Consider the following 16,611-nt stretch of genomic DNA (forward strand, 5'->3'; position numbering starts at 1 on the left):
ACAGGTGATTATAATTTTTAAATTACAATTAACACTTTTAAATTGATAATTTAATTTGGGTCAGTGTTGGGATACACTACGATTTTACTGATTTCAATGATTCATTTTAATGAGCAATTCTTTTTCTTTTTTTATTTTTGTGTAGAGTTGGGGTACATTGTGGCAATTACAAAAGTTCTTACAATGTATCAAATATCTTTGACCCTAAAGTCGTAAGCATAGTCCCAAGTCAATGTCTATAATTTGTGTTCATATTTAGAAGTCTAGTCCATTGAAAATGTGATTTGTAATCTCTCCAGTTTAAGTTAAAAGTAGTAGTTACAACTTTAAACTTATTAATTAATAGTCTTTTAGGTCTTTGGAGAATCATTTGAACCTAGCTTTATATTGAGATACATGGTTAATGAAGAAGTAACTTATGGTTGTATTGTTATTTACTTATATGTGCTGTTTTTTAAGAGACATATTTTATTTCTTTTTGGATTGTATGAAGTTTTACTGTGGCTTGTTTAGTATGGAGTAATTTTATTAAGGAATGGTAATGAAACTGAGACTGATAGCTGGAAGTTTGATTATGGATTATATGGGAGTTGGAGGGTAGGGGAACTATGCCCAGGAATAGATGAAGTATAAAGAGAGGCCCTGAAGTATTGGGGTGGGAGTAGTTTGTGTTTTAGGGATCTTGTTTATGTTGTTTTTGACATATCAAGGGGCACCACCAGTACTAGAGGTCTTGTGTGATCATAAGTGTACTTTGATTTTGCAAAGAACTATATATATACATATATTTACATATATCTATACATATATATATATATATATATATACATATGTTTCATATGAATTTAGGAGACAGTGAATGGGATATTTTAGCTAAGGCTGACTACACTAAAATTGTACAATTACCACAAACAGAATAACTCTTAGCATACAGTGAAAAGGTAGAAGGGAGGGAGAATATAGTAAGAGCCATAATAAATATATGCACCAAAACTCAGTGCCCGCAAGGTCATACAACAAGTGTTACAGAGCTTAAAGGAATAGACAGGTCCATCTAATATAATATTGGGAGATTGCTACATCCCACCCTCATCAATACACAGAATCCAAACATCAAATTAACAAAGAGATCCTAGAACTAAACAATACCATGGACAAAATGGTCTTAGCATACATTGATAGAGTATTCAATCCTACTGCAATATATTGCACATTTTAATGAGTAGCCCAATGAACTTATTTGAAAATCGATTACATCCTAGGTCATAAAAAAACTTAGCAAAAATATCAAAATATTTCCCTGTATCTTAAACAATTATGGAATAAAATTAGAAATCAGAGACAAGGAAAACTGCAAAAGCCATTCAAACTGATGGAGAATGAACAATACATTTTTGAACTATCAATTGGTTACTGAAAAATTAGTAAACAAATTATGAAATTGCAGTGCATGATATGAATTCATGTACTTAAAAATTTTGTAATTTTGTCTAAGTTAAACAAACCTAAAGCAAAAATATTAATTAAAATCCCTAATAAAAGAAACTAGCTAGGCAATTTATAATTTTCTTAAATGGTAAGGTCCAAAAAGAAAATGAACATAAACTCAAGACTTCTGTCTTGATGAAAATGAAGAAAGGCATTAGAGGCTGGAGTTTTGACAGACATACAGCTTTGTGTTAGTTGGACTAATTGAAATAATTTAAGGAGAGTGAAGTACAGGTAAAGAAGCCCTTAATATTTTAGTTTCTTTCTGTCAATAAAGGTGTGAGCTTTCTGCAATGAGAGTTAGATGTCCGGGCTATATAACCTTGCTGTTGGGTGATTTTTTTCAGATGTGCATAAGTTCTTTTGTCGTGTATCTCAGATTGTCTCTGCCCTGTGGGGAGTTACATGGCCCTGGTATTGGGAGACCTACCATTCATACACTCCTTTCAGGAGAGATGATGTTCCTTGAAACATAACGAATGAGGCATGTGCCAAAAAGGAACTTGACTGAAAGTTTGTTGCTTATGAAGTCCAACTTCTCATGTACATTACAGCAGGAGCCACGTGGCCTCCATTGGAAATCAGAAGGAACATGAAAACACCTTGCAAGGCACCACCTCCTCACCTATCAGGACATTGATTAGCAGATTGCATCCACTTTCATTTGTAGCTCACCAGATACTTACTTATAACCAAGGTTTTGTCTACAGTCTTGATATTCGCTGTGTTCTCATGACTGGAATGGAAAAAATCAAACACTGTGTTTTAGGGTTCAGTTTTCTCTAACAGGACAGGTTTCCCTTCCTTTGCCCATGACCACCCATTGTGAAGTATCATTTAAACTGTACCTAGAATAATGGACTACTTCAGAGTTGACAGAATTTCAGGAGCACCCATCATTTCTAGATTGGAAATATGAAGATACCTTAAGTTTCCTCCTGTGTGGGCAAATCAGCAACAGTGACAATAAGCCAGGATATCAAAACTCTCTCAGTATCACAAGTTTTAACCTAATTTGCTGACAAGACTAAAACCACATATTCACTAAAATTTTCAAGGTTACAAGGGTTCTTATCAAAGCAAGTGCCTCCACAGTTTGTTAAATGAGAGTTGTGAGCACCTTCATTCCTCAGCTCAGTAGATAAACATAAGACATCCTATCCTGTGATTTATGGGAATATCAGTGTTTAACTTTTTGGAGACATTTTATTCTTGTTGATCCCTGTGATTAAGTTTGGTTTCTTTATCTGTCTCTCAGAAAAACAACACACAAAACTAAATTATTACATGTGTCATTCCACACACATTCAGAATTTCCAAAATCACACATCAACTTCTGATCCATTTACAGTCTCTGCATACTTACAGAGGTTAAATCACACAGCTTTGTACAGTAACTCTTACAAGAGGAAACCTGCACAAATTCCAGCCTCAAAACCTAGGGTAGACACAATCAAAATTATATGGAACATTTTTTATACCTGTACCTATATGAGCATTAATTTCCCATTTTCACACAGGAAACCACAATAATATGTGATGCTTCCTACAAATATTGAGCAGCTTTTAGGAAATAAAGATTTGTAAGATAAAAAGCTTGGGGAAATAGAAGTGTCTTGTAATTATTTACTAAACATATCTGAGAATGGGAAGTTATATAATGATTGAATACATCATCACATCATACCTGTAACACAGGTGAAATGGGAATTGGCAACCTGCAAAAGATATGGTGAAAGCAGGCCCAGCCTCCTCAGCTACCTATATGTTGAGGATGAGATGAAACTTGAAGAACAAAATATATGTTCATGTTTCAGGATTCAATTTTTCTTCAAGGACCCTTGCCCAGTGATGTGGACAAAATCATCATTAATGGACATGTGAGCTCTAACTGGATACTCAGTATCTACAATCATGGTATCAGCATGAGGGCCATCATTTCTTCTCCAAACACATTTTCAACATAACCACTCTCTTAAAGGAAAAATGCCTCACCCTGGCTTGACAGGACTATGTCAATGACATACCAGCTCAAAATAATCATTCCCTCAAAATTCATGATGTCAAAATAAAATTTTATGCCTCTTGAAATGTTGACTCTTTGGTCACTTAAATTAGTAATGATCCTGTCTGCTAATCTGAGCCAGAACAAGCCAAATGTGTGAATAGATTTTTGGAGCCACAGTCATCCCTTACCTGTGTTTTTGATGTGCAGATGTTCTCTGCTGTCACATAGGCCCCTGACAGCTTGTACATGAACATCAGCAGTGTTCCACTACAGGACTTTATTGACTCACTGAAAGGCTTGGTGCCTCTCTGTAAGAGGCATCATTGCAAATCACTTTAGCAAAAACCTGATGCTACCTGTGTTCTTGGTAATATACTAGCTCTTGTATCCTTTTAGGATACAGTCATACCACCTTAGTCTTCATGAACAGAGACACTAAAGAGACCTCTTACTCTCCAGAGAAAAGTCTAAAGATATTCCTTGGTCAAGACTGCAGGGATGAACATTATGTGGGTCCCTGCTTATGCTTTTATCACTTGGAGCATTAGATACACAGTTACTGTCTGTGAAGATACAACACATCTTACTGTTGATTAGGATTTTTAGCATGTACTTAAGTTTTCACTACAGATAGGCCATACATACAGGGAAATACAAGAATGCAAAAATGTTCTTCAGATGAATACCTGAAAATAGTAAGTGTCACATTTCAGATGAATGAATGTGATACCTACTGATCCCTGTATTTTAGGCAAGGCCTACACAGAATTAGTGCAAAATACATGACAAAAACCATACATACAAACCCTGTTCAACCTGAGAAATTTTGAGTATCTGATGATCTGCTTTGTAATTATCACCTACCTTTGTTATTAGCAATGTTTGGTCAGCAGTCTTTCAGGAAATGCTCTACTGTTTTTAAGAGAACCTGTGAGAAAACATGCACAGATGTGTTTAAGAAAACAAGGTGCTCTATTAAGATGCTTATATATTAGTGCAAACAGCACCATTTTTGATATATCCTTCAACTTTACATTGATACATGGATCAATTCCTGTTGAACTGAATGGCCTCAGATTCCTTCCATTCTTAATTGGTTCCCAACAAATATCCTATACTTACAAGAAGACTCAAGGCCAATCAACATGACAGTGATCCAGGATACAACATGTCCCAATACATACAGGACAGGAACAACGCAAATTTTTTCTGACATATAAAAGTGTAAACTCATGGTCACTATAAATGGTAAGGAATACAGTCATTTACTACCTAAGCACCTGTAACAAATGTTAGTGCCACATAGGATTAGGGACAACCTCATGTTAATTTATATATAAGAGGTTCAGACATTCTATGGTAAGATTTTGACTCACAGTACAACTAATCTGGATACAAGAAATACTTCACTTGATGACATTTTTATCTCCCAGGTATATCTTTACCTGTCTCAGACATATAGATAAAAATATTTTCAAACAAAACTGGTATGTACATGAGGAAAAATAAAATAAGACCCTTAAGTTCCACCCTCTACAAAAATGAGTTCAAATTGTTGGTTTTTGTGCACCTAGACTGATTCCAAAGATTGGCTATTGTGAATAGTGCTACAATAAAAGTGGGTGTGCAGGTGTCGTTCTTATATGTTGATTTACAGTACTTGGATCTATGCCTGAAAATAGTATAGCAGGGTCACTATATAGAGCTATTATTAGTTTTGTTATTCTTTGTTTTTTGTAAGCCTCCATACTGATTTCTATAGTGGTGGCACTTGTTTACATTCCCAATAACTATGTATAGTGTTTCTTTCTCTGCACATCCTAACAAGAATTTATTGTTTGTTTGCTTGATGATTGCCTTTCTGACAGGGGTGGGTGAGATGAAATCTCAGTTTGATGCTAAGTGTTCCTTTGTGTTGAACTAATGGATAGAAATCTGTCTTGGTTAAGGTGGATATGAGTGAATAAATATAAAACTTTTGAAAGACTAATGGTAAGGGGTGAAGTTGTCTTTTTTTTTTTCCCGACAATTTACTATTTGTTAAGTGAAATTTAGGATGAAATTGCTTTGGAGATTTTTTTTATTGACATAATAAAAAAACAGAGATGTGTGACCAAAGCAACAGTTGCTGATTATGGCTGTCCTGTGTAGGTAATCTTGGTCATGTCATCAGAGGAGGGATATGGGAGAGACCCCATCCCATGAGATCCTCTGTGTGGCAAATAGGTTTGATTTTGCAAAGAATTTTTGTATAATTTCTGGTTTCATATGAGTTTAATAGCTACTGGTGGTTACATTTTAGCTACAGCTGATGAAGATAATAAAATGTTAAAGTAAAATTGAGTAGCACATCTATCTCAGTACAAGAAAGCAGGGGAAAGAGAGGAGGTGTGGTTCAAGTGGTAGAGTGTCTGCTTTGCAAGAGCAAAGCCTGGAGTTCAAACTTAAGCCTACCAAAAACAAAACAAGAATACAGGTGGGAGAGAGAAAATACCAATAGCCAACAATTTTTATATATTAACCCTCTAACAATATGATAACAAAGTTTTGTGTTTAAATGTCTTTGCTAAGTAAAGCAAATCTAAAGCAAAATTATGATCCGAAGTCCCTAAGTAAGAGAACCTAGGTAGATAATTTGTAATTTTGTTTTCAAAGTCAGCTTGAAAAAGTAAATGAAGAAAACTTGTGAATTCTCATGGTTTTTATAAAGAATAAAGGCATTGGTAACCTGAGGCTTGACAGATTTAGAGGCTTCGTGTTAGGTGGAATGATAATAAGGTTACAAGAAGGGAGAGTTGGAGATAAAGAACCTGCTAATATTTTAGCTTCTTGCTGTCAATAAAGAGCAAAAAACCTATGAAAATAGGTTTCTGTCATGAGAGTTAGATTTTGGGTCCTGTAAATTTTCAGTATGGGACTTTTTTCAGAAATGTTAGATATTGTGTATTTGTTTCAGATTATCTCCAACTTGTGTGGAGCTGAGTGGCCTGACTATGGAGATGCAAACCCTTCACTAATCCCATGTACTAGCCAGGAATGTTCCTTGCAGCCTAGGTATGTACCTAAAAGGTATTTTGGGTAAAAACTGTATTGCTTATGAAAACTAAAGTCTCCTGAGAATTACCTATGTGCTGAAGGGATTCCACTGGGTCTCAGAATGAAATCTTCTATAACTACTTGGTCAAACTTATAGATTCCATCCAGATTCTTTGACTTGACCTATCTCAGCCACTGATAAAATATTTAAACTCTAATGGAGTCTTATCTTTGGAAACTCTCAGATGAAGCTCTCATTTTATAAAAGGCAGATTCTCACAAACAGTGTAAAGAGTGGGTGAGTCAAAAAGTAGATCTAAAATTCTTCATGAAGAAGAAGAAGAAGAAGAAGAGAGAGAGAGAAGAGGAAAAGCAAAGGAAACTTAAGATTGATGCTCTTTCTGGATGATGCAAAGTACTACTACCTCCTGGCTGATTCACATAACTCCTGTCCCTGGAGATCTGTTGAGGATGTCTTTATACAGGAAAAATACTCAGTTCATTACTGATTGTTTTTGTAGTTCTTGAATGGGTCATAGTAAAGAATTCTAAGACAACTTACAAGGGGAAAGACTGGCAAAGAACACCTTACACAAGTAAGGCAAAGCAGGTAAATGCACACAAAGCAGAAGGAGTACAGATGTTGGAGACTCAAGGAGTTCTTTCATCTAGACCATTTACATTAGCTAAAAGTGTTTAGGGAATTAAGCATAAAATGTTTCAGAAAAGTGATTCCTTTCCTGTGTTAGAAACCTTATAGCTTTCAATCATTTTGAACTTGTAATGTTTTAATGTTATTATCCAAGCATGGAGACATTGGATTTGGGGTGATTTTACCAAACTAGGGCCTTGTGACATATGTGCCTATTTTCTTTGTTATTTTGTTGTCATGGTTTCTTTATATCATCAAAAGAATTGGTTTAAATGGCATTCGTAGTTGCTAGGGAATAGGAATCATCTGGGACAAGTCAGAGGTACTGTAGAAACATTAGGTTATTTTGAATACGTACTGTAAATTGGAAGAGGGTTGTTCTGAGAAGGAATGCATGTGTATGATTTCACACACACCATTTAATACAAAGTTTACTTTTATAGTTGCAGCCTCTGATTACATGTTCCTTTGGTGCCTTGCCACCTATTCATATACTAACCTGTAGCCATATGATCACTTTATCGCCCACCTGGTTATTATGAAATCTCTGTGAAGAATCATTCCAAGGTTTTTGGGTTCTGTCATAGGGAACCTGAAAAAAGCATAGAATAATGTCTTTCAGAATACACTGGCTATTCAAGATACTTACCAAATTGACCTACTTAAAGTACCTCTTAAGGGACACTTGAACTTTACTTGAATATGTGGATCAATTGGAAGTTAACAGTATCATCAGGATAGACCATTCTCTTTTCACCTAACACTTACAAAAAAATTCTGGGTTTACTTCTGTGCTGTGATGACAATGGAAAATTATATTATTCCCTCAACATTTTCACATTCAGCATAAATTTTTTCTTCTTTATTAAATGTTTAAAACCATGGTCACTGCAATTGCTAAAGGTTTTATCCTTTTTTACCTGAGCTACTGATTTAAAGCACATTTAAAAGAAGTGGTATAAATACTGTCATCACTTGACTGACTTTTTTTAAAAGGCACATGTTCTATGCTGTTATTTAGACCCATCTCAACCTGTATCTCAATACCTACCATGTTCTATTGTGATGTTACAGTATGTCAGCTAGGTACATATCTAGAACTAACTGCTTTTGTGGTGTTTACCTACTTGCACTCACATACCAAGTTTTTAGCTATACTTAATGAATAATATCTTGGGATCACCAAGCTCCCTTTCTGAGAAACTGTAAGAAAACATCTACAAATGTATTTCAGGATATATGTGGGTTGACCTGGACACCTATCTCTTTCCTTGGCCACCGCCATCTACCAAGTACATGTTAACTCTACCTGGATAGAAGATTAATTCTAGGTGACCTCAGTTGTTAGAAGACATCATCCTTTCTTGACTAAGCATCTGTAAAATATCCAATGCTTACAATCATGCTCAAAGTCAGCAAAAATGACAGTGAAACATGCAACAACCAATGCCTCAGCAAACACAGTTTTAACATGAATTGCTCAATCATACAAAAACTGAAACTCATGTTCACTACAATCACTAAGGAAACTGTCATTTCTTACTGAGGACTAGGAACAAAAGTATAGTGACAAAAAAGATTAGGGCCTGCATGAACTTGTCCTAGAAACCTAACTGAGGGCAGCGGGAGATGCACAAAGGACAACAGACAGAAGACCAAACATGCACAAAGCTGGGCACTCGGATGGAGACACACCAGCCTCCTCCACCTCCAGTGAGTTTATTATATACAGAGGCAACATGAGGTGGAGAGGCACTTCTCAGGGGAGGGGGAATGACACTGTAATCCCCAGGAATAGGAGGAACCTGTCACAGCTTCTCTCTGAACATAAACATCATAGGAAAAGCAGCTGTATGGCATCTTGCCCACTTCTGTAGCGGAGGCTGTGCCAATCAAGCATGCAAGGCAAATACTGGGCATAACTATACTTGGTCCCTTCTGCAGTTTGGAGCTGTGTCAAACTCAAACATGCAGCTTATTCAATACACATGTAGGCTCCCAACAGGGATGCAGTTATCATTGGTCTATATACATGATGGTCAGATTTAGGCCAAAATAGCACTATCATAATACAAGGGATGGTCAACCTGAGGACCATTTTTGGCTAACTGGGATGTATTCACTTATCTCAAAAAACACATTATGGAAATTCTATGTGGCACATGTCATTCCCAAGGTCGTTGTATCATTTCAGGATCCAGATATACCAGGTGTAGAATGCCAAGGACAAAGACCTGGAAGAGAACTCTTCCTCTCTTGAGAGTTAAACTGCCATTATTCCTGCCTCAGATAAATCCAAAACCGCCTAGGTCACCTTTTAGCATTTAATACTATGTGCTTGAAACATACATTACCTATATCAAAGATACAATAACATGATGCTTGACAGTGTTCTTATGGATATATGTGGTTTCTTTTACTGCCTCATTATCAATAAGAGGGGGAAATATGACAACATCCCCAACATTCTGCAGATGTACACATGACAGTAAGAGGTATTAGAGATTGAATGAGCCATCTTATTGAGCTGGTACACAATCTAAGACAATATCAGAAACAAGGATAAAAACATGGCAATAATCTGAAGGCACAACCTCTTCACCCATCTGCATATTTAAAATCAGTGTGTCTAACCTGTCACATGTGCAGTTTGTGACTTACCTAGCAATGTACCAGGGCTCTGTCAACAATCCTTTAAGTCGTGGAGGGAATGAACAAAAAGAAAACATACAAAATTGTGTTTCAAGAGACAGCTTGCCCTACCAGGACACCTGCCTCTTCAATTGTCCATGACCCTTACTAAAGGACACTTAAATTCTACTTACATTTATCAATTATTTTTTTTCTTTTTTTATTTATTTTTTTCTTTTATTATTCATATGTGCATACAAGGCTTGGGTCATTTCTCCCCCCTGCCCCCACCCCCTCCCTTACCACCCACTCCACCCCCTCCCTCTCCCCCCTACCCCCTCAATACCCAGCAGAAACTATTTTGCGCTTATTTCTAATTTTGTTGTAGAGAGTGTATAAGCAACAATAGAAAGGAACAAGGGTTTTTGCTGGTTGAGATAAAGATAGCTATACAGGGCATTGACTCTCATTGATTTCCTGTGCGTGGGTGTTACCTTCTAGGTTAATTCTTTTTGATCTAACCTTTTCTCTAGTTCCTGTTCCCCTTTTCCTATTGGCCTAGTTGCTTTTAAGGTATCTGCTTTCAATTATTTTAGAGTTAAGATAATCTTAGAAGCATCCATTGTTTTTAGATGGGAAACATGAAATTTCTGAATTTTCCCTGTATTTTATCATGTAAATCATGACAATGAATGACCACACCATAAACCCCCAGTATTTCTAGTTTCAACATAAATTTTCTTGCCATAGAAAAACTACACATGTATAGCAACTAACAGTGCAAAAGGGCTCCATGGTATTTTTTTATCATACCTCCAGCATAAAAGCTTGTTGATATAAGTGTTTAGGAATGCCCCAGTCCCTTAACTTGTAGATAAAGGCCTGATGTTTTGGAGCTGTGATTTAGGGTCATAGCAGAACTTAGAAATTGTACTCTTGAAGGTATCTGTGAGTCATATACCCCTCTCTGAAAAACATAGCATGTGAAATCAATTTGTTATTTTTCTAATTCTACTTGTACATTTGAAAATTCCTGAGGCCACTGTACCAATTCAGGATCTATTGAAACTATGGACACTTGCACCCAGACAGACTTGTAAGAGAACTATTATTTTCTTAAGAGGAAATCTGAAGTAACTCCAGCATTCATAAATACCAAGCATTGGAGACAGTGAAAAGCACTGGACCAGTTCTTACTGCTCTACAAGTGCAGGCAATAAATTCACATTGTCTATCAGCAAGCATCAAAAACAGGATGTTTTCTAAAAATAATAGGGATTCACTAGTATATGAATGGCTTGCATGATAGATATGTTAGAGAAGTAGAAGTTTCCTAAGAGTTCATTAAATATATCTAAAAATAGATAAACACACTCTTCAACTACCCATATATTGCATATCAGGTGCCCTGTACTGTAATATGGCCACTTTATCACCTACCTCATTCTTAGCAGTGATCAGTGAAAAATCTTTTAGGGACCACTCTGTTCTCTTTCACAGAAGCTATTAGAAAAAAGGCACAAATGTGTTTCATGATACAATTTCCTCAACTAGGATGACCACCTTGAGCTCCTCCTGAATACATGGATTATTACAAGATGAACTGCACTGTCTCATAACTCCAGATTTTTTTTAACATTTATTTTTATTAGCTTCAATTAACTGCATAAAGGGCTTTCATTGTGATATTTCCAAACATATACAAAATGTAATGTGATCAAATTCACCCTGTCTATATTTCTCTTAACTCTGCTCCCTCCATCTTTTAAGTTTTGTAGTATCACATGGTATTTGTTTATATTTATACCTTGTTGAATAAACAAGAATTCAGCAAGGTATATATTATGCTATTATATGCATATTTATTATGTATTCTTCTATTGTGTAGCCCCAATTGCCTTCTCCTTTCCCATCTTCTGAGGCTTCCACACACCCCCAATTTTCTCTTTTTGCAATTATGTTACATTAGTTTTTTAGATCTAATTTCCCTATGTGAGTAAAAGCATGCTTTGTATTTGGTGTTTGGATTGTAACAGTATTTTTTAGATCGAGATGAGGAAGGCCATGTAATGATGAAAACAGAGACTCTTGTCATAGCCATGCAATGCTACAAGATAGAAGAACAAGAAAAGATTCTCCTCTAGAGCTTTTTGAGGATTCCCCCTGACTTTATCCTCCTTCCACGAAGAAGGAATTGTTCCTTCATGAACTGTTCCTTAGAATTAAATGTCCCTGCTCCCAAATAGTTCATGTTCCCCAGAATATGTATCTTACTCTCAAAGGTTAGCTAGCTGATCATCAGTGGGCTCAGAGGTCATATCACCAATTGGGTAAGGAATGTGTTTTGGAACTATCTCTGCCAGACTAATTATCCCCATGCTAGAGATATGGGAAACGTCAAAATCCATAATTCCATAATTGTGAATACACTGTCAACCAGAATAAAATCGAGCAGCTGGTGTATGTGACAAGGTATAATGTTCTGAATTTCCACCCTGAGTCTAACCATATTAGCAGTAGGAATTGAACCTCTCTCAGACGTTTGATCATGGCTTCCGCTAGCCCCATCAGCAGCAGAGATGCCATCATCACCCCTAAACCCACTCTTTCTCACCTTAAGGATAGCTTTTGGCAGAGAAGGACTCAAAATGAGGCCACGTTTGACTCTAGGCATATTGACAAGTGGCAGCTAAGGCTATAACGGAAAAACTGGATGCCTGATGTCACAACCAGCTTCATGCTACGTGTAGAGCCAATCAGCTACCAGCATGCAGCTGCCTGCAGCCAATCAGAACCTGCCACGTTCTTGCCTGTACTCATAACCCTTTGGGTACATGCTATTTGTTGCTATGCAATGGTTTTAAAGCCATATGTGTATTTCAAGCATTTAATCATTATAAAATTTACTTACTAGATTAAAGTTTGCAGTCTGTCCCCTTAATTACTGAATACCACAACTTCTAGTAATTTTTTTTGAAACAGGACATTGCTATATAGTCTGAAAAGTTATTTAATATCCCAGGCTAGCCTCAAACTCATGTTCCTCCTACCTCAGTTTTCCTTATTCTGACAAACTCACGATCCTCCTCTTTTATCTTCCCAGTGCTGGATTTACAGATGCAACACTATAGCAAAGTCAAAGTCACTTCTTTAGAAAGTCATTGATTGAAAATTCAGTTACTGGACAGAATTTTTTAAATTTGAAAGTACATATGTTTTGAACCCAAGAAAACCATTGTGAGCCTGAATGGTTTGTTATGTTTGGGGTGTTGGACAGTGTTGCTATAGGCCATTTTGTAAATTATGTTCAACTTTACATTGACCACCTGCATCTTTTAGAACATTATTATTTTCATTTAAATTTTTGATTTGTGGGGTTATACTTTAACATAATATTTATACGTTGTATTTGGGTTTTTTGGCTAAGATTTATAACTTTTTATTCATAGTCTCTTTTAATAAATTTAGACTGAATCATTGAAGCAATTCTCATAAACTTACTAATTAAAGGTAGTGGTTCATTTCAGATTTGGGATTAATATGATGTTTTTCCTGTGGGATATTAGGAACTTTTAAAGTAAAAGTAATAAGCTGAATTGTTATGTTGTCTTAGGTGTTTTTGTGTTTTAGATCTGAGGATTTATTTTACTTTTGAAATTTTTATTGTTTTGCTGAGTAGGGGTACACTGTGGAATTTACAAAGTTTCTTAAAATATAAATCATACTTGAAATATTTTTGAGAAGTACTTCTTAGGCACATCATGTTTGGTTTTTGGTGGGAATGAGATTTGAACTCAGGGCTTCGTGCTCATAAAATATGTAGTCTAATTGTTGAGTCACGATTCCAGTCCATTTTGCTCTGGGTCATTTTGGAGATGTGGATCTAGAGAACTATTTGCCAGGGCTGGCCTCAAACCACAATCCTGATCTTACCCTCTTCAGTAGGTAGGATTACAGGTATGAATCACCAGCTCCTAGCATTTTTTTTATGTTGGGGGCTTACAAGAACTCTAGGAATGATGTAGAATGACCATTATTTATGTGTATTATAGCCCTTAAAGTAGTGAAAGTATTTTTGCCTAATAATGGAGTTGGCCACTTTTGTCAAACAAGAAATTTTGGACAGAAATTTAGAAAGAAAGCATAAGGGAGTTTACAATATCTTAGTAGCATACAGAGTACTTTGAATAAGTCATTCCCACGATCATATTCCCTTAAATTCTACTCTGTCCACCCTGCCTTTTTCAAACAGTATTTTATGGGGTTCATTATACTATTTTTGTGTATATATATAATGTACATTTCTTCTCTTCACACAGTACAATCTTCTTTCCCCAAGTTCCCTTCTGCTGATGTCCACAGAAAATCCCCTTCTGTACTTATTTCCCATTATTGTTATCTTCCTCATCATAGTAGGCCTAAATTGCACACGACCAAAGACCTGTGATATTCGGCTCTCTATGGTGTATATATCCCACATTGTCTCTAATCTGTTCATCAGTTTTGGGCACCTAGGCACCTAGGCTGATTCCACAGCTTGGCTATTGTGACTCTTGCTGTAATTAACATGGGCATGCAGGTGTCTATCTTGTATGTTGATTTTCACTCCTTCAGACCTTTGTACAACAGAGGTATGGCAAGGTCATATGGTAGGTCTATTTTTAGATTTAGGATGAAACTTCATACTGATTTCCACAGCGGTTGTACAAGTTCACATACCCACTAACAGTGTATCAAGGTTCCATTTACCCTACATCCTGAAAAGCATTTGTAGTTGATTCTTTTTTTTTTTCTTGAGGATTGCCATTCTGACAGGGTTGAGAAAGAATCTCAGTGTAGCTGTGATATGCACTTCTTTTATGGCTAAGGATGTTGAACATTTCTTCACATATTAGTCATTTGTCCTTTTCTGCCCATTTATTGATTGGATTGTTTGTCCTTTTGGTGTTCAGTTTTGGAACTCTATGTACATTTTGGATATTAATCCTTTATCCACTGAATACCTGCCAAAGATTTTCTCTCATTCTGTGAGCTGTCTCTTGATGGTAGTAATTGTTTCTTTTGATGTGCAGAAGCTTTTTCATTTATTTCAACTCTCTTTTTCATTTCTTGTTCTTATTTCTTAGGCAATTGAACACACATTCAGAACATAATCGTCCATGCCTGTATCTTCCAATGTTTTCACTAGGTTTCTTTATAGTAGTTTCAAGTCTGATCTTACATTAAGATCTTTGATCCACTTTGACTTGATTTTTGTCAAGGTGAGAGTTAAAAAGGACAAGTTTGATGCTTCTACATATAAATAACCATTGTTTTGGGAAGTTATTTTTCATGAATATATTTTAAATTGTGATTGTTTATTTGTAAATATTTGGATATCTTTTTTGTTATAATTTTCCTACTTTCGAAGTTAGTTTCTTCAAATAATACTTTGATTGTTAAAATACTTGAGACAGGTTATTGATTTTTAAGTAGAGTATAAGGTCTCATTGCCTTTTTTGTGATTTGTGATCAATATTTGGAGTTGACTAATAAAGGAGTGGTATTTTCAAAGGTGTTTGTTCTTTTATTGAGTTGGGGTTGCTCTTTGTATATTTTTTAAGGTCCTTGTCAGTTGGCATGGGATCAGAGTTTATTTGATATTCCAAATGAATATAATTTTTATATTTTTAAAAAGTATTATGATTAGTGGTCTTATTTATTATGTTTTTAATTTTACACATAATTACATATCCTTTTAGGTCTAAAATTAGTATGTCAAATTAATAATTTTAATTTGTCTCAGTCTTGTGATTCATAACTGTTTCAATTGGTTTGTCTTTTTTTTACTCATTTATTCATATATGTATATATTGTTTGGGCCCTTTCTCCCCCATATTCCCCACCCCCTCCCTCTCCCTCCCACCCACTATAGCTTCCAGGCAGAATCTGCTCTGCACTTATCTCTAATTTTGTTGAAGAGAAAGTATAAGCAATAATTAGAAAGACAAAGCATTTTTTCTAGTTGAGATAAAGACAACTACACAGAGATTCCTAGCATTGCTTTCATGTACAAATGTGTTACATCCCAAGTTGATTCATCTCTACCTGATTTTTTCACTGGTTCCTGATCCCCTTCTCATATTGACCTCGGTCTCTTTAAGGTTTCTGTATTACTTCCTCTGCAGTGGGGACATCAAATACTTTCATGTTTTGAGTTTTTTACCTATCCCCATACCTCCCATGTGTGCTCTTCCCTTATCATGTGACCCAAGTCCAACCATATTGCTGTATTTGCCCTAGATCTAAAGTCTGCATATAAGGGAAAACATACAATTTTTCGTCTTCTGAGCCTGGCTAACTTTGCTTAAGATGATGTTCTCCAGTTCCATCCGTTTACTTGTGGATGATAAGATTTCATTCTTCTTCACAGCTGAGTAAAACTCTATTGTATATAAATACCACATTTTCTTAATCCATTCATCAGTAATGAGGCATCTTGGCTGTTTCCATAGCTTGGCTATTGTGAATAGTGCTGCAATAAACATGCATGTGTAAGTGCCTCTGGAGTAACCTGTGTCACACTCCTTTGGATATATCCTCAGGAGCAGGATTGCTGGATCATATGGAAGATCTATATTTAGATTTTTAAGAAGCTTCCAAATTTTTTTTCAGAGTGGTTGCACTTGTTTACATTCCCATCAGCAGTGTACAAGGGTTCCTTTTTCCCCACATCCTCACCAAACACCTGTTGTTAGTGATGTTTTTAATGATGGCTATTTTAACAGGGGTGAGGTGAAATCTTAGTGTGGTTTTG

The 16,611-nt window shown here is 35.9% G+C and overlaps 1 long non-coding RNA gene across 1 annotated transcript in view; it reads right to left on the reverse strand.

Annotated features, from left to right (window-relative positions):
• Positions 1-1,536: 1,536 nt before the first annotated feature.
• LOC141421639 (uncharacterized) overlaps positions 1,537-16,611 on the reverse strand; it is a 123,565-nt gene continuing 108,490 nt past the window's right edge. Inside the window, exons 4-7 of the long non-coding RNA XR_012446282.1 lie at positions 7,684-7,776; positions 4,361-4,424; positions 2,337-2,426; positions 1,537-2,224 (exon numbers count right to left, since the gene is read on the reverse strand). This is a non-coding gene — a long non-coding RNA (uncharacterized lncRNA). The remainder of the gene's footprint in view (positions 2,225-2,336; positions 2,427-4,360; positions 4,425-7,683; positions 7,777-16,611) is intronic.

This window comes from Castor canadensis, chromosome 3 (assembly GCF_047511655.1).
Source record: "Castor canadensis chromosome 3, mCasCan1.hap1v2, whole genome shotgun sequence".
In the NCBI taxonomy this organism is placed as follows: Eukaryota; Metazoa; Chordata; class Mammalia; order Rodentia; family Castoridae; genus Castor; species Castor canadensis.